The sequence below is a fragment of the Euleptes europaea genome, chromosome 12 (genome assembly GCF_029931775.1).
Source record: "Euleptes europaea isolate rEulEur1 chromosome 12, rEulEur1.hap1, whole genome shotgun sequence".
NCBI classification, from domain to species: domain Eukaryota; kingdom Metazoa; phylum Chordata; class Lepidosauria; order Squamata; family Sphaerodactylidae; genus Euleptes; species Euleptes europaea.
The window spans coordinates 17,972,790-17,999,520 of record NC_079323.1 but is presented as its reverse complement, the minus strand read 5'-3'; the positions used below and the strand labels follow the sequence as shown (position 1 = coordinate 17,999,520).

General features: G+C 42.0%; 1 protein-coding gene across 1 annotated transcript in view; it reads left to right on the top strand.

Annotated features, from left to right (window-relative positions):
* GUCY1A2 (guanylate cyclase 1 soluble subunit alpha 2) overlaps positions 1–26,731 on the top strand; it is a 182,272-nt gene that overhangs the window by 120,893 nt on the left and 34,648 nt on the right. The window lies entirely within an intron of this gene.

Here is a 26,731-nt window from a genome sequence, read left to right as displayed (position 1 = left end):
ACTGATGTGTCATCGGGGATACTGGCTCCGAGGCTGTCTCACGACCTACTGTTCTCTTTAGAGAAACTTTTCCACATTGACTTACCTGCTAGGAAATTCCAAAGGAGTCTGGCAGCTCATTCCTGAGCTTTGCAGCAGCCAGGGACAGCGTAGCCAAGGCACCACCATGGCACCTCCAAAGAGGTTACCCGGCCGTCACAGTGCTTTAACAAGCCTTTTTTGAAGGTTTAAAAAGAAAATGGGGCTTCCCCCACACACACGCAGAAAACAGCGGTGCTGCACCAGGTTTTTCCTGGTGCTGTTGCTGGAGGGGCGCTCCCGTGCTGGAGGGGCTTTGGAAGCTGACTACCATCAGCTCTGTCCCCAGGAATGTTCCCCCCCACACACGCCGGTACTGCATTTCTCTTCCGGGATTTAGGTCCTGGAGAGACAGCGGTGTCAAAAGAGCAGCATGCAGCTCCGTGGTGCCTAGGCACTGATGAAACTACTCCTGCCACCAGTGTAAGTGCCTCTTATTCTGTTATAAGAGGCCACTTACGCTGGCGGCGGGGTCACACCACCTCCAGAGCACTTTCACCCCCCCCCCCACCTCAGGAATGCTCTGTGGGACATATATAAGGTGCATATTCTGTTCATATACTGACGGGCTGATTGAGCCTTACCATTGCCTCATATGAACTGAGAACGTAACAGGAATATATTGAATATTTTCCTGTGCCAGCACAGTTGAGGGGAAGGTTGATATGGCAGGGAGGTTGTCTTACAAAGAAGTTTGCTGCCAGTACTGACCTTTTCACTGAGGAACCCCTGGTAAGCTCCCCACAAACAGCAGGGTTCTCCCGAATACAGTTTGAAAACTAATACTACTAGTCCAGAGTACATTTGCATACTGAACAACTAATCATGTTTTAATGCCTGAGCAATATGGTTATATAACAGGATTTCTTCTGCTCTGATGCTCTCTTTCGTCTTAATGTTTGTGGACTGAGTGATGGTGGTAGTGTTTATCTCACAGAAATAAGGGTGTAGAATTGATGGCACTAGATTGGTATTGAGATCAATTAGTTTAAGGGTGCAAATTTCCAGAGTGTACAAAATTCTTAGGACAAAAAGGAATATTCCTATGTGTCTGTGTGTGGCTAATGGGAATCCATTTGTACGCATACCCTACAGCCTCTGACTGAAATAGCTTGATGTGATTTCCGAGAAGCAAAAAAGTACAATATCCAAAACATACAAACAAAAGGAATGGAAACTAAAATTTGCAGCTCAGCCTAAAATCAAGCCATTAAAAGAGATGAGCAGTAACTCAGGATACAAGTTGCATGAACATATGAAGCTGTCTTACACTGAATGAGATCATTGGTCCATCAAGGTCAGTATTGGCTACTCTGAGTGGTGGTGGTTCATCTCAGTCTTGTGGTCCCTTATGGCCACTTAAGAACATAAGTATATAAGAAAGGCCATGCTGGATTAGACCAAGGTCCATCAAGTCCAGCAGTCTGTTCACACAGTGGCCAACCAGCCCACAGACAAGACAACTGCTGCAGCATTATCCCACCTGTGTTCCACAGCACCTAATACAATAGGCATGCTCCTCTTATCCTGGAGAGTATGCATCATGACTAGCATCCATGTTTACTAATAGCCATGAATAGCCCTCTCCTCCATGATCATGTCCACTCCCCTCTTAAAGCCTTCCAAGTTGGCAGCCATCAACACATCCTGAGGCAGGGAGTTTCACAATTTAACTAAGCGTTGTGTGAAGAAATACTTCCTTTTATCTGTCCACTGTCCCATACCATGCATCTTACCTCTTATCTTACCTCTGTAGGTATTGGGGAGGACACAAAGCAGGTCTGGTAGAGTAAGTTCTCCAACATCGTTCAGAATCCACTAATTTACACCAAGGACCAAACAGCCTCTGAATGAGATTACTTTCTGGGTAAATTTGGGTAGGTTTGGCAGTTCCAACTCTGTGCCCATTGCAATTGTTGTATCATTTGCAAACTTGACAAGAGTTGGGCCTGCCTTCATGGCAGCTGGCATGTTTTCTGACAGTTTTTGCCAGATGTTTCTCCCACTGAATCAGTCTCTGCCTAGACATTATAGTGAATGTACTATTTGCTATCTTATTCTCCCATCTGGCTTCTGTTTAAAAAAGAAAAACAAAACCCAGTTTAGGATGAGAGGAAATGCAGCATGGTATAGCTCGATTTTGTTAGATCTTGGAAGCTAAGCAGGGTTGGTACCTCGAAGGGAGACCCCCAAGGAAGACTCTGCTGAGGAAGGCAATGGCAAACCACCTCTGCTTCTCACTTGTCTTCAATGCCCCTTATTGGCGTCACCATAAATCAGCTACGACTTGACTGCACTTTACATACATAACCTAGGAGAGTCTCTCTTGAAAAGTGCTGATATTGAAAGGATGAACTCCCTGATTGTCTTGGGCATTTTATGAGAAAAAGAGGGCATGCAAGAAAAATGCAAAGGCATTTTTTTACTTAGGATAAGATGTGCCATTAAGTCACAACAATGGGGGGGGGGTGTCAAGATGTACAATCCTCTGAAAGTACAAGGTGAAATCTGGATGTCAGGGCCAAGAAGGGACACACTAGGGGTGTGCATTCTGCTAAAGCTGAACTGAACCCCTTCACACACACAAAATACCTTTTCAGTATTTTTCGGGGGAGGGGGAGTTACCAGTAAAAAGGAAAAAAAATCTTTTAAATACTGTATCAATAATATACATTTCCTCTCTTAAAAATGTCTGTCAGCAAGTTCACAGAACTGAGTGCGAATCGAGCTGGGGCTTGGAATGTGAAGGCTAGCACTGAGACTTGTGTTTGGAGTTGACAAGTTGTTAAACATTTTTCGTCCGTTTCAGAATGATTTAGTAACACGAGGTTGGACGTTTTTGCCTCTCAAAATAAATACTCAGGCAGATTATTTAAATGTTTCAGCTTCCTTTCCCGTGAGACATAATGTACTCTGGGACCAAAAAAAAAAAAAACGTTACCAACTATTGGGAATGGAATTAAAAACTGTAACATCATGTTCACGTCTTTTCTCTTAAACATGTGGCAAAGGTAAATCTAAGGGTTTCAAGAAATTTTAAGCCTGAAAAATCTAGAACTGTCCTTGGGGGTTATTCTCTGTTAAGAAAATGAGAAAACTTGTAACATTGGAATATTTCCCCCCTGTTCCACTATTTAACCAGATTAATATTTGGGTTTTGTAACATTTAGGTGTTCTTTATATAATCATGTTGCTCGGCAAAATGTTCCCACAATTAAAACTGTTTGGAAAAAAACCTGACTTTGATGGAATTTTAGCACTGAACTAAAATTTTAGTCCCAGCTCAGATGTAATGCAAAACCATGGTTATAATAATATAATTTATTGCAGTCATAGACCAGTAAATATAATATTGCATTGCTGTGCTACAAACCCAAAATCTCAAACCTTACATTTAAAAAAACTGGTAATAAGACAAATACAAAAACAGATAAAATACTATTCGCAGTATAAAACTTGGAGCAGAGTTTCTATACTTATTAAATTTCCTTATCCTTTCCATCGGCCCTTTTCTTGCTCCAGGCTTTTGTCATACCAGCACAAAAACTGGCCACTTGTTTTAAGATCGTAGGGTTTTCGTCAATTAATAATTTATCCAGCCATACCTGCTCTGGACTTTCTGCGAATTTAACTATTATAGGATGGACAAACTTAACCCTCAGACCACTGTAAAATGGGCATCAAAAAAAGACATGCTTCATTGTCTCCATCTCTCCCATGGAACATGGGCAGTGTCTCTCTAGATATGGGGCGGGGGTGTTGTATTTACCTTCCAGTAATGCCGAGGGCATAGCCTCACATCTTGCCAAACCATGGTTTATTTTAACTATGATTAGTTTGTGAAATGAGGGTGTGGTTCACAAATAATCATTCAAATCCTGATTCATATTGACAAATACAAATACTGATTTCTTCATGCAAGGAGACTGCTAATGACAGATTTCTCTTCTGAGGCCCTCTGGCCAGCTACCTCTGAAGCCTGAAAACTGTGCAAGGAACAAAGCACCAAGGAACAAATCAGGATGAAGCCTACACATCCATAGATCATTCTACACATTCGTAAGATGAAGACTGTGTTCAGACGTAATGTGAAATGGTTGCTTAATTAAACTATGGTTAGTTTGATTCACCTGAACACAAGACATTTCGCTAATTATGGTTGGTTAGAGTCTGTCAAACCAAGATCCAAAGCCAAGACCTGAAGTTCATTTTAACTATAATTGATCTTAACTCTGGTTTTATGTTATACACAAATGTGGAAACTTGGTTTGTAGTGGTTAAGAGTCAGTGTGTTATAGTGGTTAAGAGCAGGGATTTGGAGCAGTGGAGTCTGATATGGAGAACCGGGTTTGATTCCCCACTCCTCCACATGAGCTGCGGAGGCTAATCTGGTGAACTGGATTTGTTTCCCCACTCCTATACACAAAGCCAGCTGGGTGACCTTGGGCAAGTTACAGCTCTGTTAGAGCTCTCTCAGCTCCACCTACCTCACAGGGTGTCTGTTGTGGGGAGGGGAAGGTGATTGTAAGCTGGTTTGAGTCTCCCTTAAGTTGTAGAGAAAGTTGGCATATAAAAACCAACTCTTCTTCTTCTAGTTGAGAAACAAACTATAGTTTGTGGTTCAGATGTAATGGCAAACTACAGTTTATTGTGAACCAGGAAGTCTTCGATTTGCTGGGCATGAGAGAAAGAAAGAGGCGGTGTGTGAGAGAGCCCAAGGACTCATTTCTATGACAAATTATGGTTTGTTGTTATATTGAATTGCAGCCATGATACCTGCACTGAGTGTTGCAGAGCTGCCTGTGTACTACCGTGCTTGGTTGTAAAACTGTAGGTAGTAATAACCTGTTGAAGTCCCTTATTGCACCACGTTTAGAACATAAGAACATAAGAACATAAGAACGGCTCTACTGGATCAGACCAAGGCCCATCAAGTCCAGCAGTCTGTTCACACATTGGCCAACCAGGTGCCTCTAGAAATAAACAAAATGACTGCAGCAGCACCATCCTGCCTGTATTCCACAGCACCTAATACAATAGGCATGCTCCTCTGATACTAGAGAGAATAGGCATGCAGCATGACTAGTATCCATTTTAACTAATAGCCATGAATACTCCTTTCCTCCATGAATATGTCCACTCCCCTCCTAAAGCCCTCCAAGCTGGCAGCCATCACCACATCCCGGGGCAAGGAGTTCCACAATTTAACTATGCGTTGTGTGAAAAAATACTTCCTTTTATCTGTTTTGTATCTGTTACCCTCCAGCTTCAACAGATGACTTCGCGTTCTAGTATTTTGGGAATTTGTGATAGAACAGCAAGGCATGTAATGCTGAGCTAATCTACATCTAGCAGAGAGGTGTCATGCAGTCCTTCCTATTTTGTATCATTATAGATTGTAGGCAGTTGATGTCATACTTGAATGTTCTCATGTGGAGGTGGGGTGGCAGGCCTATGCCTGCGTCTCCTGGGAAATTTGAAAGACAGGTCATGACCAGTGTTACATCACACAACACTTTAACATCATTTCCAGACAAAGACCCAGAAGTCATGCGACAGTGCTCTAGCAATCCCATAAATCTCTGTGACAAAACCTAGAGATGTGGGGGATTTCTAGCGCATTGCCTATGGTAGTGATATTACGTCCTGGTTTTCACCCAGAAGTGATGTCAACGCATCATGCTATGTCTTTTCCTTCCTGTTTTCCCCTTGCCATTCCATGGAGCAGTGGAGAAGGGAGAGATGGGCTGGCAAGAGATTCCTGGCTGGCTATGGTTAAGTGGCATCCCTACATGGGGGGCAGATAGGGTTGCCATGCCCCTCTTTGTCATCAGCGGGAGGTTTTTGGGGTGGAGCCTGAGGAGGGTGGGGTTTGGGAAGGGGAGGGACTTCAATGCCATAGAGCCCAATTGCCAAACTGGCCATTTTCTCCAGGGGAACTGATTTCTATCGGCTGGAGATCAGTTGTAATAGTGGGAGATCTCCAGCTAGTACCTGGAGGTTAGTAAACACTAAATAATTGCTACATATGCTGATAAACATGTAGTTGAGAGAACAAACAGCACCACAGCTCAATTCTCTAGAAGCTATTTAGTAATAATAATAAAGAAAAAAACATCTCAAAGCATACACGCAGGTATGAAAACAGTCCGGAACCTCAAATTACAATAAGGATATACAGGACTATTAAGCGGGGTGTATCCACATATGAAAAGTTCCAAGTAAAAATCAGAAATGAACTGTTCCACTGTCGGGTATCCTCCCGAAATTCCAAGGTAAATAAACGAAGGTTGCTTCACCGTATTCCAAATAACGAAAGATAGTGGATGATGTTTCCAAAATAAATATTCAAGGTAAGTGTTCAAATCAAAATGAAACGATCTCTCCGGATATTAAAATCGTTTCGCAGTCGCTTCTTCAGTTAAAGTCTTTGTATTTTTTCAGGTACCGCGACCTCTGCAATAAATTATACAAACCCCACAATAATCTCTAATAATACAAGAAATATGCCAAAAATATTCATATGTCTAGAAAAATATCTTACCCAGAGGTGACCAGCGACCCATAGGGCTTCTTATTATCTCTGATGGCTGGTACCAAGTCATGCCTGAATTCTCATTATAACTAGAATAGTGGGAGGTTTAGAACAGCCTGGAATATTGAACAAGACTCTGTTCTGGCCTCAGCACTTGACAGAGTGGCAGACAGGGATAGAAAGGGGCTCTTGGAATCTTCCTCTTATGTAGATGAGCAATCCAAGGGGGTGTTTGCCTCCTTACAATTCAATCATCTTACACATGAAATTCAACGCATCATCCGACGCCATTGGCACGTCTTGTTCAATATTCCAGGCTGTTCTAAACCTCCCACTTTTGGTCTTAGGAAGACCAAATCTTTACGTAATTTTTTGGTTCAAACCGATAGCGTCAGGAGTATTTCTAGGGTTAATATCTGGGGACATCACAAATGCGGCACATGCGCAATGTGCCCGTACAGTCTTCCCATTAAGGAAGTCAGTTCCTCCAGCTTCAATTTTAAATATTCTTTACAGCAATTCACTAATTGTCTTTCTAAAAATGTTATATACGCGGTCTTGTGTCCCTGTTTAAAAATTTACATAGGCTCCACCTCTCGCCAATTAAAAATACGCATTAGCGAGCATAGAACGAGGATTCGTTCAAAAACGCTGGAGGCTCCGCTCACTGAGCACTATATCCAACAAGGCCACTCTGAAAATGATATCTTGTTTTTTGCCCTTTGGCAATATAGACCTCGCCCATATCAACATCAAGACGTTATGAAGATTCTACATCAACAAGAGATGAGGTACATCCATTTATTTAAATCTTTATCACCTTTAGGACTCAATAGTGAGTTCGACTTGACAAGTTTTCTTTAAGGCTTTGATCCGCTTCAGCTGTGCAGGCAGACTATTCTAGTTATAATGAGAATTCAGGCATGACTTGGTACCAGCCATCAGAGATAATAAGAAGCCCTATGGGTCGCTGGTCACCTCTGGGTAAGATATTTTTCTAGACATATGAATATTTTTGGCATATTTCTTGTATTATTAGAGATTATTGTGGGGTTTGTATAATTTATTGCAGAGGTCGCGGTACCTGAAAAAATACAAAGACTTTGACTGAAGAAGCGACTGCGAAACGATTTTAATATCCGGAGAGATCGTTTCATTTTGATTTGAACACTTACCTTGAATATTTATTTTGGAAACATCATCCACTATCTTTCGTTATTTGGAATACGGTGAAGCAACCTTCGTTTATTTACCTTGGAATTTCGGGAGGATACCCGACAGTAGAACAGTTCATTTCTGATTTTTACTTGGAACTTTTCATATGTGGATACACCCCCGCTTAATAGTCCTGTATATCCTTATTGTAATTTGAGGTTCCGGACTGTTTTCATACCTGCGTGTATGCTTTGAGATGTTTTTTTCTTTATTATTATTACTAAATAGCTTCTAGAGAATTGAGCTGTGGTGCTGTTTGTTCTCTCAAGTACCTGGAGGTTGGCAACCCTAGGGGCAGAATCTCACCATATGGAAAACTAGGGTGTTGAAGAACAAGCTGGGCAAGAACCCGTCTCACTGACATTCTGGGGTTTTTTTGTATGTGTGTATGGGGAATCTTTTCATACTGAAGCATGAAAACATGCCATTATCCCTCCTGCGGTCTAGTACATTCTGTAGAAACAGCCATTTGTGATTTTGTTGCCTGTGTAGATTTAGTGCTTCACCATTAACTGTCCTTTTCTGTTCTTTATTTCTCGTTTGCTACACATCAGTTCTCAAATTGCTCTGCCGCTATTCATAAAACCTGGATGCTCAGAATAGTTCTGCTCAAGGCAGCTACTCCCCCCCCCCTACAGCATCACCCCTCGCTGTTTGTGGCAGATGGATCAATTGATTTATTTGCCACAAAGCAGCAGATGCAATTGTGTGCACAGCCACGCACTCTCTCTCAGTGTGGGCTGGAAGGTAGCATGCCCTAAATATTCCAACGGTGCCCTGGCGTGCTTGCAAATGTTGGTATGCCACCACCTAAGGAAAGCAAGAGTCATGGATCACAGTGGCTACGGTGTTGTCAAATGATATGTTTCAAATTAGAATTCTTCTCAGCCCTGCTTAGTAAGAGTATTCAGAATTACAATGAACAGACCTAAACACTTTCCTACAGGAGATCTTCAGGACCTATAAGACAAGTGAATGCCTTCCTTTACAGCAATCACAAAGATCTGTGCACATAAAGGAAGGTTTGGCACGTAAGCATTTGGATGCAATCTAGCTTCCACTGGCAGCAAGTAATGTTATTTCTGAATTCTTTTTTAATTGTTGCATATTAAAACAGGGGTCCCCAACCTTTTTGAGACTGTGGGCCCCTTTGGAATTCGGGTGTAACCTGGTGGGCGCAGCCACAAAATGGCTGCAACAGCTTACCTTCACTCACACAGTGAAGATTTTTGTGCTGGGTGGCAGCTGCTGCCAAAGCAATTTTTTTTTTAATGCACAGCACGGCCAATCAAATCTCCAGTGACCAATGAAAAGCATTGCTGGGTAAAAGCCCCACCTGGCCCCTCACACTTTCTAAAAACAATTGGCGGGCACCAGGAAACATGTTGGCAAGCACCATGGATCCCACAGGCACCATGTTCGGGACCCCTGGTTTAAAATGTCGGATGCCACTTTAAAGAAAGTAATGGGGAGGGTAAAAAGGTAAAGGTCTGCTGTGCATCCCTGACCCATGGGGTGACGTCACATCCTGACGTTTCCTAGGCAGACTTTGTTTACGGGGTGGTTTGCCAGTGCCTTCCCCAGTCATCTTCCCTTTACCCCCATCAAGCTGGGTACTCATTTTTCCGACCTTGGAAGGATGGAAGGCTGAGTCAGTCTTGAGCCAGCTACCTGAAACCGACTTCCATTGGGATCGAACTCAGGTCGTGAGCAGAGCTTTTTTACTGCAGTACTGCAGCTTACCACTCTGCACCACAGGGCTCTTAGTGGGCCTTACTTCAAGGAAAACGTTCTTAGGATTGTAGCCTATGAGACTTGCTATGGGGTTTGCATCCCAAGCGGGATGCAGCTTTGAGATGCTGCCTTTGCTTCATGCATTCTGATCATTTTATCCATTTGCAGCAGCAAGGCTTTGAAAGGAGAAAGTGTCTAGCAGTATTTGTCATGAGAGTATTACAGTTTGGCACAAGTTCTTTTCTGTCATGATTCTACGCCCCCTTCGCCCTGAACCAGTCCCTTGATGGAGTCATGTTTACTGCAGAGCCTTATGAAGTACTGCAAGCCCCAAGGGTATGGGGTTGCCAAAAATGTGTAAGGACTGCTGTTGAAACTGCTTTTCCCTATGTGTGTTCTTAAAAGCATGGAAATCGCTAAACAACACTTCAGTGTTTTAAAAATAGGCTGACTGATGCATAGCTGAGCCAACGGTCCAGCAAAGTTCCCAGGATCTTTCTTTGCCATTCCTGTCTGAGCATTCTCACATTACAAAAATGCATTTCCTCCATCCTGTTCTGTCCACTTCCCCAGAGATATATGTATGCAGAGGGGGTGGGGGGTCTAAACGCTGACTGTGGTCCTACATTCTGTTGATAAGATGCAAATTAAGGAAAAATGTGTTCATATATTATTTGGCTTAAAGGTTGTTTTTTAAATGGGCTTAGAACTTTTTCATAAGACATTAATAAATCTGGGCAGCCTCACCCCTGGAGATGCAAAATTTGTGGGAATTTTGTAGCCATGGGGTCAAAAGGTTCCCCCCCCCCCGTTTTTCTTTTCTTTTTTTAAATGAAATAGCAATTCTTACTTTCATATCAAACCCAAACTTATTGTACTGCTAATAACAACATAAAATGTGTCATTGGCATATAACATTGTACTAATTGGCATATTTATGAAATGTAAAGGAATAAATGCTTTAGTAAAATGGCAAATATACGTAATACTTGATAGTAGGAATATGCATTTTGAAATTCCCGAACTGAGAATATATATGAAAATTGCTGTGTTGGGTCATTACTGTGATTTTCAAAATGGTAAACACAATTCCAGGATTCTTAAGCATTATAAAAAATACCCCCTGAAAAAAAATCATGTCTTTTTCCATGTTTGGGTGCTTACCATCATCAACAACAGCAGGCATTTTATTGTCGAAGGCTTTCACGGTCAGAGTTCATTGGTTCTTGTAGGTTATCCGGGCTGTGTAACCGTGGTCTTGGAATTTTCTTTCCTGACGTTTCGCCAGCAACTGTGGCAGGCATCTTCAGAGTAGTAACACTGAAGGACAGTGTCTCTCAGTGTCAAGGGTGTAGAAAGAGTAATATATAGTCAGAAAGGGGTTGGGTTTGAGCTGAGTATTGTCCTGCAAAAGTATTGTCCTGTAAGTATCAAGATAATGTGCTAATGAGGGTATGGTATGTTAATATGGAACCATTGTATCCTGAAGTGATCTGTTAATGTGTGTAATCCAAAACTAATCTGTATGGCTATTGTTGAATGTTGTCTTTGTCTGGAGGTTTTTCAGGGCAGGAAGCCAAGCCTTATTCATTCTTAAACTCTCCTCTTTTCTGTTAAAGTTGTGCTGATGTTTGTGAATTTCAATGGCTTCTCTGTGCAATCTGACAAAATAGTTGGTAGAATTGTCCAGTCTTTCAGTGTCTTGGAATAAGACCCTGTGTCCTGTTTGTGTCAGTCCATGTTCAGCCACTGCTGATTTCTCAGGTTGGCCAAGTCTGCAGTATCTTTCATGTTCTTTTATCCTTGTTTGTATGCTGCGTTTTGTGGTCCCGATGTAAACTTCTCCACAGCTGCAAGGTATACGATATACTCCTGCAGAGGTGAGGGGGTCTCTTTTGTCTTTTGCTGATCGTAGCATTTGTTGTATTTTCTTGGTGGGTTTAAACACTGTTTGTAGGTTATGTTTTTTCAAAAGTTTCTCCATCCTATCAGTGACTCCTTTAATAAATGGCAAGAATACCTTTCCTATGGGAGACTGTTTTTCTTGAGTTTTCTGATTTTTGTTTGGTTCAATGGCCCTTCTGATTTCATTCTTGGAGTAGCCGTTTGCTAGCAGTGCGTGATTTAGATGGTTAGTTTCTTCCTTGAGAAACTGTGGTTCACAGATCCGTCTTGCACGGTCCATTAATGTTTTGATTATTCCTCTTTTCTGTCGGGGGTGGTGGTTGGAGTTTTTGTGTAAGTAGCGATCTGTGTGAGTTGGTTTCCGGTAGACCTTGTGACCTAACTGAAGGTTTGATTTACGGATGACAAGGGTATCAAGAAATGGGAGTTTACCCTCAATTTCCTTTTCCATGGTAAACTGAATGTTTGGATGGATATTATTAAGATGGTTTAGAAAGTCCATTAATTTTTCTTCACCATGGCTCCAAATGGTAAATGTATCATCTACGAACCTGAACCAGACTGTAGGTTTGTAAGGTGCTGATTCTAATGCTGTCTTTTCAAAATATTCCATGTAAAAGTTTGCTATTACTGTTGAAATATTTCAACAGACCCGGAGATTGGAAACACTTCGGAACAAGAAAGCACATCTACTTTGTTCTTTAACTTTTCTACTGCGATGCAGAGACACTGGAACCATTCCATCTTTTCTCACAAGTAAAAGAATCTTTAAAACTTCACGAGCTAACCGCATTTATGACCATCTAGAACGGGCTCTCTTACGAGAGAGAATTCACACTACCCGCAGAGAACTTGCTGCCACAGACAAGGAGTTGTTTTCCTTACATATCAATACTAGCCACAAAATGAGAAGCCATGATTGGGACAAGATTGATAATCTCACCTACAGAAAAATGGAACAGGGGTTAACCAGCCATACTTCCAGACAGAAGCAAAAGTTTAACAAATTACAGGAAAGAAGACAGAACAGTCCAAAACTTGACAACAAACGGATTATCTTCAATCTGACAGACCGACAACTCTCACCTGAAGAAACTTCCATCTTAGCTAAGGGAGGAAACTTTGCAGTCACTCCCACCCAAATTCCAGTGGAAGACATCATTGCAAATGTAGAATCTGCCATTCGTAATCTACCTGAAGAAGATGCTGAGGAAATAAGAGGAGAGACAGCAAGAATTCTACGAAAAGCAAAGCCCCCTGCTAGCAATATAACACGCAAGGAGAGAAACGCCATCAAGACCCTCAATGCAGATCCAGAAATCATTATTCTACCAGCTGACAAAGGCAATGCCACAGTGATCATGAAAACAGAAGAATACAAAAAGAAGATTGAGGAACTTCTGGACCCTGCCACATACAAAAAACTAAAACGAGATCCAACTTGCAAAATTACCAGGAAAACTAGCATTCTGATCAAGAATTCCACTCTTCATCCCGACACACACAGAAAACTATGCAAGACTGAAGCACAGCCACCACGATTATATGGACTACCTAAAATTCATAAGGATTCCGTTCCACTCCGACCCATCGTGAGTGCCATTGGTTCCCCAACATATGAATTAGCTAAATATTTGACCACCCTCCTACAGGACCACATTGGAAAAACCACTTCTTACATCAAAGATTCAACTCACTTCATCAACAAAATCAGTCCGTTAAGACTCAATCCAAAGGATATATTAATCAGTTTTGATGTTGTATCCCTCTTTACCAAGGTTCCAGTTAAAGACACAATCTCATTGATTAACCAGATTTTTCCAGAAGATATAACAGCCTTATTTCACCATTGTTTGACAACAAGTTATTTCCTATGGGATCAAGAATTTTATGAACAGATTGATGGAGTAGCTATGGGAAGTCCACTCAGTCCAGTAATAGCAAACTTTTACATGGAATATTTTGAAAAGACAGCATTAGAATCAGCACCTTACAAACCTACAGTCTGGTTCAGGTTCGTAGATGATACATTTACCATTTGGAGCCATGGTGAAGAAAAATTAATGGACTTTCTAAACCATCTTAATAATATCCATCCAAACATTCAGTTTACCATGGAAAAGGAAATTGAGGGTAAACTCCCATTTCTTGATACCCTTGTCATCCGTAAATCAAACCTTCAGTTAGGTCACAAGGTCTACCGGAAACCAACTCACACAGATCGCTACTTACACAAAAACTCCAACCACCACCCCCGACAGAAAAGAGGAATAATCAAAACATTAATGGACCGTGCAAGACGGATCTGTGAACCACAGTTTCTCAAGGAAGAAACTAACCATCTAAATCACGCACTGCTAGCAAACGGCTACTCCAAGAATGAAATCAGAAGGGCCATTGAACCAAACAAAAATCAGAAAACTCAAGAAAAACAGTCTCCCATAGGAAAGGTATTCTTGCCATTTATTAAAGGAGTCACTGATAGGATGGAGAAACTTTTGAAAAAACATAACCTACAAACAGTGTTTAAACCCACCAAGAAAATACAACAAATGCTACGATCAGCAAAAGACAAAAGAGACCCCCTCACCTCTGCAGGAGTATATCGTATACCTTGCAGCTGTGGAGAAGTTTACATCGGGACCACAAAACGCAGCATACAAACAAGGATAAAAGAACATGAAAGATACTGCAGACTTGGCCAACCTGAGAAATCAGCAGTGGCTGAACATGGACTGACACAAACAGGACACAGGGTCTTATTCCAAGACACTGAAAGACTGGACAATTCTACCAACTATTTTGTCAGATTGCACAGAGAAGCCATTGAAATTCACAAACATCAGCACAACTTTAACAGAAAAGAGGAGAGTTTAAGAATGAATAAGGCTTGGCTTCCTGCCCTGAAAAACCTCCAGACAAAGACAACATTCAACAATAGCCATACAGATTAGTTTTGGATTACACACATTAACAGATCACTTCAGGATACAATGGTTCCATATTAACATACCATACCCTCATTAGCACATTATCTTGATACTTACAGGACAATACTTTTGCAGGACAATACTCAGCTCAAACCCAACCCCTTTCTGACTATATATTACTCTTTCTACACCCTTGACACTGAGAGACACTGTCCTTCAGTGTTACTACTCTGAAGATGCCTGCCACAGTTGCTGGCGAAACGTCAGGAAAGAAAATTCCAAGACCACGGTTACACAGCCCGGATAACCTACAAGAACCAATGAACTCTGACCGTGAAAGCCTTCGACAATATTTTGAACGCCTCTACGGGGAGGAAATATTTCAACAGACCCGGAGATTGGAAACACTTCGGAACAAGAAAGCACATCTACTTTGTTCTTTAACTTTTCTACTGCGATGCAGAGACACTGGAACCATTCCATCTTTTCTCACAAGTAAAAGAATCTTTAAAACTTCACGAGCTAACCGCATTTATGACCATCTAGAACGGGCTCTCTTACGAGAGAGAATTCACACTACCCGCAGAGAACTTGCTGCCACAGACAAGGAGTTGTTTTCCTTACATATCAATACTAGCCACAAAATGAGAAGCCATGATTGGGACAAGATTGATAATCTCACCTACAGAAAAATGGAACAGGGGTTAACCAGCCATACTTCCAGACAGAAGCAAAAGTTTAACAAATTACAGGAAAGAAGACAGAACAGTCCAAAACTTGACAACAAACGGATTATCTTCAATCTGACAGACCGACAACTCTCACCTGAAGAAACTTCCATCTTAGCTAAGGGAGGAAACTTTGCAGTCACTCCCACCCAAATTCCAGTGGAAGACATCATTGCAAATGTAGAATCTGCCATTCGTAATCTACCTGAAGAAGATGCTGAGGAAATAAGAGGAGAGACAGCAAGAATTCTACGAAAAGCAAAGCCCCCTGCTAGCAATATAACACGCAAGGAGAGAAACGCCATCAAGACCCTCAATGCAGATCCAGAAATCATTATTCTACCAGCTGACAAAGGCAATGCCACAGTGATCATGAAAACAGAAGAATACAAAAAGAAGATTGAGGAACTTCTGGACCCTGCCACATACAAAAAACTAAAACGAGATCCAACTTGCAAAATTACCAGGAAAACTAGCATTCTGATCAAGAATTCCACTCTTCATCCCGACACACACAGAAAACTATGCAAGACTGAAGCACAGCCACCACGATTATATGGACTACCTAAAATTCATAAGGATTCCGTTCCACTCCGACCCATCGTGAGTGCCATTGGTTCCCCAACATATGAATTAGCTAAATATTTGACCACCCTCCTACAGGACCACATTGGAAAAACCACTTCTTACATCAAAGATTCAACTCACTTCATCAACAAAATCAGTCCGTTAAGACTCAATCCAAAGGATATATTAATCAGTTTTGATGTTGTATCCCTCTTTACCAAGGTTCCAGTTAAAGACACAATCTCATTGATTAACCAGATTTTTCCAGAAGATATAACAGCCTTATTTCACCATTGTTTGACAACAAGTTATTTCCTATGGGATCAAGAATTTTATGAACAGATTGATGGAGTAGCTATGGGAAGTCCACTCAGTCCAGTAATAGCAAACTTTTACATGGAATATTTTGAAAAGACAGCATTAGAATCAGCACCTTACAAACCTACAGTCTGGTTCAGGTTCGTAGATGATACATTTACCATTTGGAGCCATGGTGAAGAAAAATTAATGGACTTTCTAAACCATCTTAATAATATCCATCCAAACATTCAGTTTACCATGGAAAAGGAAATTGAGGGTAAACTCCCATTTCTTGATACCCTTGTCATCCGTAAATCAAACCTTCAGTTAGGTCACAAGGTCTACCGGAAACCAACTCACACAGATCGCTACTTACACAAAAACTCCAACCACCACCCCCGACAGAAAAGAGGAATAATCAAAACATTAATGGACCGTGCAAGACGGATCTGTGAACCACAGTTTCTCAAGGAAGAAACTAACCATCTAAATCACGCACTGCTAGCAAACGGCTACTCCAAGAATGAAATCAGAAGGGCCATTGAACCAAACAAAAATCAGAAAACTCAAGAAAAACAGTCTCCCATAGGAAAGGTATTCTTGCCATTTATTAAAGGAGTCACTGATAGGATGGAGAAACTTTTGAAAAAACATAACCTACAAACAGTGTTTAAACCCACCAAGAAAATACAACAAATGCTACGATCAGCAAAAGACAAAAGAGACCCCCTCACCTCTGCAGGAGTATATCGTATACCTTGCAGCTGTGGAGAAGTTTACATCGGGACCACAAAACGCAGCATACAAACAAGGATAAAAGAACATGAAAGATACTGCAGACTTGGCCAACCTGAGAAATCAGCAGTGGCTGAACATGGACTGACACAAACAGGACACAGGGTCTTATTCCAAGACACTGAAAGACTGGACAATTCTACCAACTATTTTGTCAGATTGCACAGAGAAGCCATTGAAATTCACAAACATCAGCACAACTTTAACAGAAAAGAGGAGAGTTTAAGAATGAATAAGGCTTGGCTTCCTGCCCTGAAAAACCTCCAGACAAAGACAACATTCAACAATAGCCATACAGATTAGTTTTGGATTACACACATTAACAGATCACTTCAGGATACAATGGTTCCATATTAACATACCATACCCTCATTAGCACATTATCTTGATACTTACAGGACAATACTTTTGCAGGACAATACTCAGCTCAAACCCAACCCCTTTCTGACTATATATTACTCTTTCTACACCCTTGACACTGAGAGACACTGTCCTTCAGTGTTACTACTCTGAAGATGCCTGCCACAGTTGCTGGCGAAACGTCAGGAAAGAAAATTCCAAGACCACGGTTACACAGCCCGGATAACCTACAAGGAGCAGGCATTTTGTTTGTCTTCAACTCTCTTGATTTCCCAGGCAAATCTCCCTTCTAGATGGGTCCTTGCAAAAGGAATGTGGAACACTCCCAGCCAATCATCATTGGAGACAAGCCCCTGAGAAATAACTTTTAAGGTCTGCAGCTGCTTCTGGAAGCCAGACAATATTTACATAGGAACAAGAGACCCTAACCACCAGGAACTCCTTAAATCAGGGGTGTCATACATAAGGCCCACGGGCCGGATCTGACCCCTTGAGAGCTTATCCGGCCCAGGAGCCAGCCAAGGCAGCCATCCCCCCTCCCACTCCCGATTTGGGCTGGCGAGGCATGGCCTGGCCCAACCAAGTGACATTTATGTCATATCGGGCCCTCATAACAATTCAGTTCGACACCCTTGCCTTAAATAGTAGTAGTAAATAATTAAGGTACTCCTACAGTGGTTGTCCAGTGTGAAGAAATATGTTTCTTAGCAATTGGATGATTGATTGATCACATGCAATCACACACTTTATTTATTTATTTATTTATTTATTTATTTATTTATTTTTGAGCTTGTATCCCGCCCTCTCTCCCGGCCAAGGTCGGGCTCAGGGTGGCTAACGTCAATTAAAATAATAAAACACAATAAATACAAATTGATTTCAGTACAGATTAAAACTAGTAAAGTCACAGGCTGTAGTTTTGTTTTTGGGTGTGTGTTTCAGTGGTCTAAGGCTCCTCTTGAGTGGTCTAAGGCTCCTCGTGAGGCAGCGCGCATGTGCACGATTGCCCGCCAGCCCTCAGCTGGTCGGCGGGCAGAGGGGCACATTGCCGGGGGTTTGCCCACCACCAGCGAGCACCTGGCAACCCTACTTGTCTCTCATTCTTTTCATTGCTTCCCAAAAATTTCCAGTTTCTCCACTGGAATTGATTTAAGACCTTGGGTGGAAAAAATACCCCCACACACACACACACACATTTCCCAGGGTTTTCCCACCAAGCCTTTCCATCTTTATTCAGCACCCACTCCATTCTGTACTCAGAATTACTAACTTAGTTTAGAAAACATGCCAAGAGCCAAGCTGAGGAAAATACATTGTTGTGCCACCTTCATTGGGGGTACAGCAAAGTCATGGGATGTTAAGGGGCAAGGAATTTTCTACACTTGAAGGATCTGAATGTTTCCCTTGTTCTTGGGTGGCAGAATCTGAGAATAGTGAGAAGTCTAATAAAAGAAGGGAAAGAGAGGAAGTAGTCGCCATGGAAAAGGAGGACGGGAGCTATGATAAATATAAAATACTGGTGTTTTTTTTAAGATGCATGGCACATTCCAAGTGAGTTCTAACTTAGAACTTACCCTGTGGCTACAGTTGGGGGAGACATGCCCATGTACACATCAGTGGAGGAAAAATAGTTTCCCACATGCTTTTAAAATTTATCTGCATAGCGGAATGGCAGACCTGTGTGCGTGCATAGCTCTGCGTCTTGGACAACAAGTTTAACTTGAAGGCATCTGCTGTTAGTCAGACTGTTTGGTCCGCGGGGTGTGGGGAGACACATGTTCATTTATGCTTAATTTATTCAAGATTTCCTTGCATTTAAATTATCTGATTTCAGGAGATTTTTATGCTTATAGATCTCACTGCTGCAGTTAGTCATTGTAATATCCTCTTTTGGCTCTGTTCTTTGCACACAGCGATAAAAAATCTATTAGAAGCACAAAAGATAGTATAAATTTTCAGCTAACAGGAGCTCTGTGTATTTAAGCAAGATGAACAAAAGACAGTTTTGGGGGGGTAGTGTAGAATTATAGAAACATGGTCATGACTGCCCCATTTTATTCCCTGAGAATGCCCCTACAACACATTCTTCGACATCACATCTGGGCATTAAGGTGCTGGTGTGACATAATGCTCTTATGCTCCCCCAGACTAGGTCCATGGGCTACAGGTTAACATCCTATCAAGGCAATTCTTCACTCATAGAAGGATTAGCTTGTCAAATTCACTGGATGTGGTCACCAGTAGTTTAATTTACTTTGAAAGGGAGTTAGAGAAATAAATGGAGGGAAGGTTGTCAGTGGCTGTCCTCGACAAGGGCCAGAGCTTTTTTGGCTCTGGCCCCACCTGGTGGAAGTCTCTGTCAAATGAGACCCAGGCCCTGCAAGATTTAACTCAATTCTGCAGGGCCTGTATGACAGAGATGTTCCACCAGGCCTATGGTTGAAGACAGTGACGGTTTCTTACACCTGACCTCCCTACTCCATCTTTACATTCGGCTGATTCCACCTTTTCCTCCCGGCTGCAATGTTCCAATAGCAATTTATTCAGGAATAGTGCTGTGCATATCAGATTTACCGGGCCGCAAATAAACCTGAAATAAGCCATTTCTGATTTTTTTTTCAGGTTTAATTGCAGCCGAATAGGGGAAAAGAGGAATCCCAGCAAAGCCGAACAGACCCTTCCTGAATAACCCGAATAGGTATTCGGGTTTTTCGGGTTTGGCTATTCCCCTTTAGATCTGTGCTGTGGGCCTTCTCCAGAGAAGCCCCACAGCACAGATATAAAGCAATTCTACACTGTCCCGATTCCCGGGAACCCAAAGAATCGGGAGGCATGGAATTGCTTTAGCCTTAGCAGTATGGATCTAAGTGAAGCCCACCCCGCACGGCTTCTTGGGACTCTGAGGAAGGTGAGCTGTGGGGGGTTTCGTTAAGATCCATGCTGCCAGCCAGGCAGGGGCGCTTAGTAAAGATCCAAGCTGCCAGCCTTGGCGATGTGGATCTAAGTGAAACGCCCCTGCCCGCCTTCCCAGGACTCTGGGGAAGGTGGGTGGGGGTGCCAGGGTGCTCCTTGCTGGGGGTTTTCCAGTAACCTTTGGCTTTGGGTTTATTAAACCCGAAAATTTTCAAAAAAAATCTGGATTTTTCAAAAATATTCCTGTTGAATAAACCTGAGGCCAAAAAATACTGAAAAAAATGGTGCCCAACCCTATTCAAGAAACATCAGTTTGATCCTCCAAACAAATAAATACATTTCTTTATTTTCTTTTTTTTACCCTCAACTAAGGATGAGACAAAAGGAGAAAGTGATTTCTAAGAAGAGAAATTGCCAGAAAGTGTTTCAAAGGAAACACAGTCCTAGCAAGAACCCAGGCAGGAGAAACCAGTAGTAATGATGGTGGCAGTGCCACAAAGTGGAAGGTTAGGCATCTGGGTCCTTTAAGCTGCCAATTTTGCCCAATTATGGGCATTAAAGGGTGGATTCAGAGCAATAACTAACAAGGAAGTTAGAGAAAAGCCACGCCATCATCTGTCACCATATACACAACCAAGTCAGTCTTTCCTTTGCCTTGCTGCTTCCCCCCTTCCCCCCAAGAGAACATGCTGTGTTAATGCCAGTCTAATCTCTATATTTATTTTGTGCTTCTGGAGTACAGATGAACAAGATAGCTGATCAAAGCCTGGGAAATCAGGTCAAGACCATTTTGGCTGAAGCCCAAGTATATTAACTTTTGTTCTGCTTCCTTTTGTGCTTCTTGAGGGGGAGGGGGAAGGTTATTTGAGGGGCAGATTACACATTACATGCAAACTGTGCAATAAAGCCCTGACTTTGATTTTAATAAAAAGAAACCTTGAGAAATTTGGGATGGGGGCTGGGGGTGGGGAGAGAGATTATTCTTTAACTACTGGCTATGTTTCAGTTGACTAGCACCCTCCTCACAAACTACTTTCCCCTTCCCCTGTGGTATTCCTAGGGTTGCCAACCTCCAGGTACTAGCTGGAGATCTCCTGCTGTTACGACTGATCTCCAGCCGATAGAGATCAGTTCACCTGCAGAAAATGGCCACTCTGGCAATTGGACTGTATGGCATTGAAGTCCCGCCCCTCCCCAAACCCCACCCTCCTCATGCTCCGCCCCAAAAACCTCCCGCCAGTGGTGAAGAGGGACCCGGCAACCCTAGATATTCCACTTCTCTTATTACCCTTGTCAATATGTATTTGGAACCTTCCTAGGGGGGCAATTTGAGGGGATGATTTTGAGTGAGGAAATGGCCAGCATGGAATGGGTTAATTATCCTCCTAAGCAACTCCTGTGCTTGACAGTACAGTTTTTAAAAGAGGTATTGAGGCTTTATGACTCCGATTGCCAGCTTTGGGTTGGGAAATACCTGGAGATTTGGGGGATGGAGCCTAGGGAGGGTGGGGTTTGGGGGAGGGGAGGGGCCTCAGCAGGGTATAATACTATAGAGTCTACCTTCTAAATCAGATTTTCTCCAGGGGTGACTTATCTTGATCATCTGGAGATAAACTGTAATAGCAGGAGATATCCAGGTACCACCTGGAGGGTGGCAACCCTATTTGTGATGAAAAGACAATATATATAAGTCTGTGTATAAATACTGAAAGTATAATTTATTAGAAGCGCTATGTACAAGTTAAAATTATTTAACTTGTGCTATTTGTGCTATTTTAATGTTTTTAAATAATTTTAACTTTTACATAGCACTTTTAATAAATTATACTTTCAGCATTTATACATAGACTTATATATATATTGTCTTTTCACCCAACCTTGGGTACCCAGCTTTTGTTTTTAGGTTGGGTTTTATTCCCCTCCTTTTTTTTCTTCCAGCCCTATTTGTGACACATATTTGCAAATTCCGTGTAGTTTCCTCCTAAGGTTGTAGGAGCTTCTTTTTGTTTTCAAGAATATTTCCAAGACTGTTTCCCTTGTCCCAGCCTTGTAGCCTATGGATCAGGTTGAAGGTTTGTTCACAAGGGCAGGATCCAGGGCATCTGCTTACTACAGCTGATGGTGCAAGAAGAAGAAGAGTTGGTTTTTATACCCTGCTTTTCTCTACGGTAAGGAGTCTCAAAGTGGCTTACAATCGCCTCCCCCACCCCACACACACAACACCCATCTTGTGAGGTAGGTTCGGCTGAGAGAGTTCTGAGAGAATTGTGACTGGCCCGAGATCACCCAGCAGGCTTCGTGTGAAGGAGTGGGGAGCCAAACCTGGCTCTCCAGATTAGAGTCCACTGCTCATGTGGAAAAGTGTGGAATCAAACCAGGTACTCCACATTGGAGTCTGCCACTCTTAACCACTACATTGCGCTGGCCGTGCAGGAAGGTGAATGATTGTATGAAGCTGGAAATGGAAGAGCTGGTTGTTATGCAGCCTGTTTGCTACAGAGTGGTGGGTTGCTGTTGATCTTGTGAACAAAAAAATAAAAAATAATGTCTAGACCAGCTTTTGGAAGCAAATGAATACTAAGAGAAACAAAGCAGTTTCCTGGTTTGTATAATTTATTCTGCAATCAGGAAAACTGAATATGATTTTTAGAATTATTTATATCACAATAAACAAGTCTGCAGTCCTGTTAATAGAGAAATGCCGCGTACTGTCATGAGAATAATAACTTTCCCAACCTAACTGTTGCCTGGAGCAAAATCTTCTTATGTATGAATTACAATAGTATAAAACCAGACCTGGTGTGAACTTTGAAGCCTTTTTTCAGTTCACTCCACTAGAAACACACACGAACTTCCTTATACTGAGTCAGACCATTGCTCCATCAAGGGTCAGTATTGGCTAATCTACCTCACAGCTAATCTACCTCACAGAGTTGTTGTGAGTATAACATGGGGGTAGGAAAATTACAGCTGATAGCCTGAGCTCCTTGGAAAAGTAAATAGAAGATAAAAAGCTAAATAGGTTATATCTTATACTGGATGAGACTAGCAAAATTAAATCCAAAGAAGTTCTTGTACAAGCATAGGAGCATGAGAGCCACTACAAAGCTTATCCGTAACAATACTGCAGAAACTCTTCTGCTAATGCATGCTCAAGCATTTGTGCCACTGCATTAGTGGCTATTTTAATTCTGCTCATGGTTCTCTGAATCCAGTCCCAAGAGCCTGTGTGGTGTAGTGATTAGAGTGTCAGACTAAGATTGGAGAGACCCAAGTTTGAATCTCCACTCTGCCATGGAAACTTGCTGGGTAACCTTGAGCCAGTCAATCAGTCGGCCAAACCTACCTCATAGGGTTGGTGTGAAGGTAACATGGAAGGGGGGGAGAATGTTGTAAGCTGCTTTGGGTCCTCATTGGGGAGAAAGGCAGAGTATAACTGAAATATACATACATACATACATACACATATACACATATACACACACATATATATATATGTGTGTGTGTGTTTGTGTGTGTGTACATAAAATTTGTGCAGTAGCTGTAGCCACAGAAATTTTCTAACAGCCTTAGTAATTTATTCCACAGTTTTTTTTTTAATGACAACACACTGCTAAGGCAGATTACAAACTTGTTCTGTTTTCTAGCTTTCTGTTTTGTGGAAGGAGACATTACTCAGATTAGGATGCACATTTTTTAAAGCATATTTTGATTTACATCAGGATTTTTTTTTAAAAAAAGATTGCATTATGTTTCTCTAAAAGTAATCTGGTTTAACTTGAAATCTGGCGGTAACACAAACCAACATGTCAACCTTGTACCATGACACACTTATAAAAACATACTTGGTTAAATAAAAGAATCATGGGAAAGATACCCAAGGTCAAAAGTTATGAATATGATATGAGATAATATTGGCAAACAAAGAATATTTTCATCTGTCAAGCAGATGGAATTGACATTTAAGGCACACCCTAATGGAAACCGTTCCCATGGCCTTCAGTGGGAGAGAGTTAAGCCTGTGCTTGACTCTCCTGTAGGCATCAATGGGCATTAAGCTTGCTTAACTTGGCCTGGCTTATGTTTTGACTTCCCACTTCTTGAAGAAACGCTGTTTGCATTGGTAACCACCAGCTCCTGCTTGTGGGAAGTTTTGGAAAAGAGATAAACAGATATCGATTGCTGTTGTAATTTATCTGTAACCATGTAAATCTGAAGGACAAAAACCATGTGCGCTATATTTGATAAGGTTTTGGATTGTTCTCCTAGATAGCACTGCTTAGCTGTAAATCAGTCCGTTTCCATTGTTATAGCAACTGTTTAATATGAGCGCTTCCACAGGAAAATATGCAAATTACCCAATGGGCAAATTTATTTCAGTCATCGATCTGAACCAGTCTTTTTCTCCCCTGATAATTTAAAGCACCTTGATTTGAATAGCTACATCCTGCCGATATAGCACTTCTGTGATGCTGATAGATTAATAGCAGCCCTCTCATCACCTGTCTAAGATCAAAGAATCAGCATTGCTGACAGATGGCCATCTAGCCTCTGCTTAAAATCCTCCAGGGAAGGAGCGCTTACCAACTCCTGAGGAAGCCTGTTCCACTGAGGAACTGCTCTAACTGTTAGAAAATTCTTCCTAATGTCTAGAGGGTGCCTCGTCACTTCTCCCAAAGCACCTCCTGCTCCATTGAGGGTGAGGAAAGCCAGGACTGGCTCTTTGCTTTGGGGAAGAGCTGCTTTGACCAAGGAGCAAATGGGCATTAGGAAACCCACTGATGGATGGGATGGTGCCTATGGGCACTAAATTAGGAATCTCTGAACTACATGGTCAGCAGACTCACACGGTGGATCTCTTGCTGGACTGTAGACAGCAGAAAGGGGAACTGCATATTCTAGTGCTCTGTCAAACTGAGATAAGGATGTGCCCTTTTCTTCAACATGTTGCGTTTCTGCATGCAGGGAGCATTCAGACATGGAACACTGCACCAAAAGTCTGAAACGGTTTGATCCAGCAACAGCTGCGTCACAGTTCTGCTGGTTGTATAGCTTGGCTCTAAGAATCAAAGCACCACACGTGTAAGAAACAAAGCATCTGATGGTGTAAATACTGCCAAGTTGGCAGTCAGTATATATAGCCGGCTCTACTCTGACTAGGAAGAGCAGAACTTTACACTGTTAACATTTATCTGAGAATAAATGACTGAGAGATGTGGGCGATTTACTTGATTTTGCTATACTTCTAGAAACGTTATTTAAATGGAAATGACAGGACTGTTATGTCCAACAGAGATTAGTTATTATACCAATAATTGGGTGTAGCATGCCCTTTTGTTTGGCTAGCATTATATCAATCACATTTAAAAGCGTAAAATTAAAATGCAAAAACTAAACAAAACCCACCTTAGCACTTCCCGAAAATGTGACTTACTGGCTGAAATGGTTTAACACAATGACACTAATCAGGAAAGGTGATGAGATAACGGTTTATTATTTTAATTTGGTCACTGTGTCTCTAGATTAACATGTGCTAACCATGTAAAGAAAGGTTAAGGGTTATTCAGACTCTGTAGATAGGAATGAAATATTATTCAGGGAAAGAAATCAGGGATATTTATCTCCCCTGTTCGGTACATGTGTACTAGGGCCCCAATGGAGGTAAGGCAAGTAGGGGTGCCACCCTCTAAGTGGGGCCTAGTGTTCTCCTGGAATTACAACATCTCCATACTAAAGAGATCTGTTCCCCTGGAGGAAATGGCAGCTCTGGAGGGAGGACTCTATGCTACTAAGAAACCAGATCCCTCAAAATTGTTATAAACCTTCTTTATTTCCCCTTCTATTCCTGCACTATAAAGGCTAACCAAATTTATTCTAGCATAAGCGTTCACAGGTCAGAGCTGTGATTTACAAAAACCTATGGTGGAATAAACTCAGTGGAATAAGCCTAAAGTAAAAAGGTAAAGGTCCCCTGTGCAAGCACTGGATCATTCCTGACCCATGGGTGACATCACATTTCCTAGACAGACTTTGTTTACGGGGTGGTTTGCCAGTGCCTTCCCCAGTCATCTTCCCTTTACCCCCAGCAAGCTGGGTACTCATTTCACCGACCTCGGAAGGATGGAAGGCTGAGTCAACCTTGAGCCGGCTACCTGAAACCAACTTCCGTTGGGATCGAACTCAGATCGTGAGCAGAGCTTTTTTACTGCAGTACTGCAGTTTACCACTCTGCGCCACGGGGCTCCTGGAATAAGCCTGTGGTGGAATAAATATGCCAGTTGGTTTCTGTTTTAGTTTTGATGCAAAGAACCAACTAACACAGCTACCTCTTGAAAATTATTGCCTGCTGTTGTCTAGGAAGCCTTCCCCCCCTTGTGTGTGTTTTCAGCGAGTAAGATTCTGTTTAGGGAGTGAGATTCTCTGTGTGTTTTCAGGGAGTGAGGTTCTGTTTACATAAGCAGAGGAGAGCGAGATAGATTTCTTTTTTCCAGCAGGGGTCCAGAACATAAAGCCCTCAAGAGCTTTGCATTTTCATCAATTAACTGGATTGTACCCGATATGAAAACAAATTGATTAGCATGGCTAGTTGTTAGGGAATCCGTTAGTGATGGTGGAATTCAGTTTACGCGCATCCCCAGCTGCTTTCATGTATTATGCAGGTGCTTCAATTA